The sequence below is a fragment of the Macaca fascicularis genome, chromosome X (genome assembly GCF_037993035.2).
Source record: "Macaca fascicularis isolate 582-1 chromosome X, T2T-MFA8v1.1".
Classification (NCBI taxonomy): Eukaryota; Metazoa; Chordata; class Mammalia; order Primates; family Cercopithecidae; genus Macaca; species Macaca fascicularis.
Window position 1 is genome coordinate 51,150,729 of NC_088395.1, and position 5,283 is coordinate 51,156,011.

A 5,283-nucleotide genomic window follows, 5' to 3' on the forward strand; every position below is an offset into this window, starting at 1 on the left:
ACTGGCTGATCCTGAGCTTGTAAAAGTGCCAGGTGATACCAACATGATAGGAGTGCAGTCCTCAAGGCACTTGCTGACTTTATCCCTCCTACTAATCCCTTCTCTACCCTTCTGCCCATATGCCACTGCCCAAGTTGTTTTGCAAATCATGCTTTTGGGATTGGGCAATGTGTGGCATGGGTCAAGACCCACTCTATGAGGACTACGAACTGAGAGAAGGCAGAAACAAACTTTCCTTTTTGATGTCAGCTGTTCTCTGAAAATGGATGAAGATGTGAATATGAACAAATTCCAGGGAGAAGACAGTAAGGACGACTGTCCCCTGAAAGGTCATTATCCTCCAGTATTTGGAAATCTTCCTTTACCTGGGAACTGAATAGAGGTGTTTTTTTTTTGTTTTTTTTTTTTCTTTTTTTTTTTTCTTTTTTCTTTCTTTCTTTCTTTTTTTTTTCTTTTGAGACAGGGTCTCTCTCTGTCCTCCCACCTGGAGTGCAGTGGCGTGATCATGGCTCACTGCAGGCTCAACCTCCCAGGCTCAAGCAATCCTCCTACCTCTCAGCCTCCGGAGTACCTGGGACTACAGGTGTGCAGCACCAGCAGGTGGCTGTTGAACTGCTTTTATTCCTTCCAGTTGCCTGCAGCAGTTTCTAAAACTGCTTTTATTCTCAAAGAAATACAAATAGAACTATCTTTTGACTCAACAGTTCCATTACTGAGGATATACCAAAGGAAAATGAATCATTCTACCAAAAAAAAAAAGAAAAACAAAAAAACACACACGCACCCATATGTTCATTGCAGCGCTATTCACAACAGCAAAGACATGAAATCAACCTAAATGCCCATCATTTGTGGACTGGATTAAGAAAATATGCTAAATATACACCCTGGAATAAGACATAGCCATAAAATGAATGAGATCGTGTCCTTTGCAGGAACCTGGATGCAGCTGGAGGCCATTCCCCTGAGCAAACCAGTGCAGGAACAGGAAACCAATTATCACATGTTTTCATTTACAAGTGGGAGCTTAACATTGGGTGCACATGAACTTTAATGGAAACAGTAGACACTGGGGACTATAAGAACAGGGAGGGTGGGAGAGGGGCAAGGATGGAAAAACTACCCATTGGGAACTATGCTCACTAGCTGGGTGACAAGTTCAATCATATCCAAAACCTCAGCAGCACACAATATACTTGTGTAACAAACCTGCATGAGTATACTTGAATGTAAAATAAAAGTTGAAAGAAAAACAACAAAAAATGCTTTTATTGCTAAATGTGTTCATCCTGCCTCAACATTTCATTTTCCAAAAAGCGAAAAGTACCGAGCTCTGATTTTCATATAACTTTCTTTCTTCACCTTTCTTAAGTGATTTATCACTGACAGACTCTACGAAATTGTTCTTCACCCCAGAATTCTGACATCTATAAATGTTTGAGTCAAGTAGTCAAGAAGCTATTAGGCTGGCTTAGCACATTTCCATAGCTACAGCCAGCAAGGAGGCCTTGAGTCCAAATGGATTTGGACACTTTATTATGCATTACATGGCAGGCCACATGAGTTTCATGTTTGTATCAGTTGCTGTGGTTCCCCAAGTCCTACCTGGTGGTCTGTGACACAGCTGAGGAATTTTGAGCTTAGGAATTCCCCAGTCTTATAAGGGCACAGCTAACATACCTGATCCGATGTTGCCATGGAAGAATCCATTGTCGTTATTATTCTGGCTAGAAAACAAATCTGCCCTCTGACCGAGAGAGAGACGTTAGCTATATCTCCTTGCAATGTCTCTGGGTTGGGCAGGAGACTCAAGCATTATTACACTGGAATGTAAGCAAATACAATTCCTCACCTGGAACAGCTTTGCAAATATCCTCAAACAAAGCTGTAAATGCCATTTGTTCAGAAGACGTGCAGAAACACCAGACCCACGTCTTAGGGTGGAGAAGAGAATGCCACTTGGATCAATGAAACAAAAGTCATTAATGAGAAATTTCATTAAGATTGAATGTTGAATTTTTAAAATTACTTTTAAATGACTTTGTTAGGTAAGTTAGGAACAAAACAAAGCATGTTTAACTTGATAGGCATGAGAATTAAAAGACGTCAGTGTATTAGATGGTGAAACACCAGGATAATTCCAACAAAGGCAAGCAACCTAGATGCCTGATGTCACCACTTCGGTCAAGACTTTACTGCAGATTCTACCAAATTCTCTAAGAAAAACACAAAAAGAATAGATATGAATAATGAATAGAAGAGCAAAATTTTATCACCATTTTCAGAAAATTTCATCATCCTCCAAGAGAAGTAAAATGTAAGAGAATCAATGGAAAAATATCAAAAGTAAAATAGAAGACTTTACTGAGTGGGAATTACATCAAATAAATATACAAAAGTTTACCGTTTTCTACAGGCAACCTATCACAAATTACAATATAATAAAAAAGGAGTGCATTCTAAACAGTAATTATAAATAATAATATATCTAGAAATAAACTTAGCAAAAATGGTTCTATTGTTAAACAAAAGAAAATGAAAAACTTTAATGAAGGCCATGAAAATTCTGAACCCACGAATATGTCATATTCTAATAAAACCTGCATGAGATATGAGAAAATGTTTAGGATTACAATTGAACTTAAAGGTGACCTGGGTAAATACACAGCTATGTAACAGCTATAAAACCAAGACTGGACTGAAGAAAAGCAGATAATGAACAGGGAATTGGCTTAAGTGATAGCTAACTTAACGCAACAGTTAAACAGTATGGTTCTGGATTAGGAACTGGCAAATTGATTAATGGAAAAGTATAGCAGGTCCAGAAATAAATTCCCATATACATGAAAATGTCACACACACACACACACACATGCTATAGGGGAATGGAAAGGAAAAGAGACAGAACAAGTCTGACTGCATTCTGGAGAAGCAGCAGAACTCATTCCTGCAGAAAATTTTCTTACCTTTAGAACAAATGAGGCTCTATAGAGCTCCGTCACCACCAGCCCTGCTGTCAGCCCTAGAAGATCCCAGAAAGGGGAGGCCAACTGACACAGGCAATGAATGCATCCTCACTCCTCCTCAGGAGACTGGGAGGTAAGGGTGTTGGTTTTAGGAGCAGAAGCCTCAGATCAGCAATGGATCCCGGGCCCTGATTGCAGCCAAGGGGTTGGCCCCAGCATGAGAACCCATGTTGTACTAAAGCCAGATATAGTGGCTCCTGGAGTCTGGCTGGCCCCTGCTGTCATCCCCTGGAGACCCCAGGCAGGATGAGATTCCTCAACTTCCCCGACAGAGGTCTCCTGGAGGTAAGAGCCATGGTCTGAGGGGCCAGGCCTCAGATCAGTAGGAAAGAGAAAGTCTATTCCATTCCAGGAGTCACGGTGAGGACCCCGAGTGAGTATTCAGGGGATCAGTCACTCTGGAGCAGAGAGGATGCCAGAGTCCCACCCCTGCTGTCGGCTCTGGAAGACCCGGGCAGGGGTAGCAAGATGAAATGTTTCCTTTCTTCCCTGCAGGTGTCTCAGGATGGTGAGGCCTTGGGTAAGTGCTGGTGGAGGACTCAGTTCAGCAGAAGGGAGGTTACCCATTCCCTGTCAGGTATCAAGACACAGACCCTGGGTGAGGATGAAAGGCACAACCCACCCCAGAACAGAGGTGGTCCCACAAAATCTGACTTCTGTGGTCAGCTATGCAAGGCCGCCAGTAGGGCTATCTCACTGAGGCCTCCACTAGCTTTCTCCTAAAGAGGCTCTCTGTGTGGCTCAGACTGGATCTAAGGGGTTGGCCTCAAGTGAACAGAAAGAGGAGACCCAGGTCCTGCTAGGAGTCTAGCTGAGGAGTCTGAGGGAGGATGGAGGAGACCAAGCAAACCAGAAGGTGCAGAGATCCTCACCTGTGCTATCTGCTCTCAGAGGCCCAGGGTAGAGGTTACTGGAAGACAGGCATGATCACTTCCTGCTCGGTGTTTTCTCTGAGGTGGGGCCTGACAGCAAAGGCATCAGGTCAACAGAGGAAGGAATCCCAGATCCTACCAGGAGTCACAGTGGAGACCTGCAAAGTTCAGCAGCCCCCAAGACCACCCCCACATCTTACACCAACTGCAAGTTCAGGTGTCCCCAAGCCCCACATCAGGTTTGATAATGTGCTAGAAGGACTCACCGAACTCACTGAAAGCTGGCATGCTCATGGTTATGGATTAGTACAGTGAAAGGATACAGATTAAAATCAGCCACAGGAAGAGGCACATAGCGCAGAGCCCAGGGAATTCCAGGCACAGAGCTTCCAGCGTTCCTCTCTGCGTGGAGTCCCAGCCAGCACTAACTTCTAGGTAAGACAGTACACATGGAGTATTGCTAACTCCAGAAGCTCACCTGAGCCTTTGTGCCCATTGTTTTTATTGAGACTCAGTCAGGTCGACGTGGTCGACCACCCACATGACTAACTTCGGGCATTAGCACCTCTGGAGGCCAAGCGAATACCATGTGACCTAAGACTGCCATCATAAGTCATTTTCAGCATAGACTATCCAGCATGGCCCAAGGTTTCCAGATAAACATGGACATGATGATCAGGCAAGACATTCCAAGGGCTTAGAGACTGCCTCCCAAGAGCCATGGCCAGACCTCTCTCTGGGCAAGGATTTTTCTCTAGGCATTTCCTTGGACAATGTAATCTTTTACCATACAGTACAATAGAAGAACTAAGGGGGCCACCCATGCCTGACCAGAGGGGTCTCTGCATAACTTCAGCCCTGCCCTCAGTCTGGGAGGCCCTGGGCAGGGCTGTTTAGCTGAGAACCCTGTCACTTCTTCTTCTAGACTCTCATAGAGTTGAGGGCTTGATTTGAAGGGGTTGATCTTAGGTTAGCAGATTGGATGGAACTAAGGCCCTGCCTTGAGTTGAGGCAAGAACCCTTACTGAGGATTGAGGAGATCACCACCTCAGACTACAAGAGAACCAGCACAGTCTGGCCCCTGCTGTTCACTCTAGGAGTTCCCCACCCTCACTCTCTCCTCAGAGATAATAGGAAGTGAGAGCCTCAGTCTGAGGGGACAGTCCTCAAGTCGGCAGATGGCAGGGAGTGCAGACCCTGCCTGGAGTCAAAGTGAAGACCCTGAGTGAGAATGGAGGGGACCACTCACCCCATCACATGGTGGACCCCACAGAGTCCCATCCCTGCTGTAATCCCTGAGCCTCAGCAGCTCCTGGGAATGGCTTCGTTGAGCCTGAGGCATCCCTCCAACTCCTCCTTGGGGTCTCAGGTCTCAGGGTATAGGC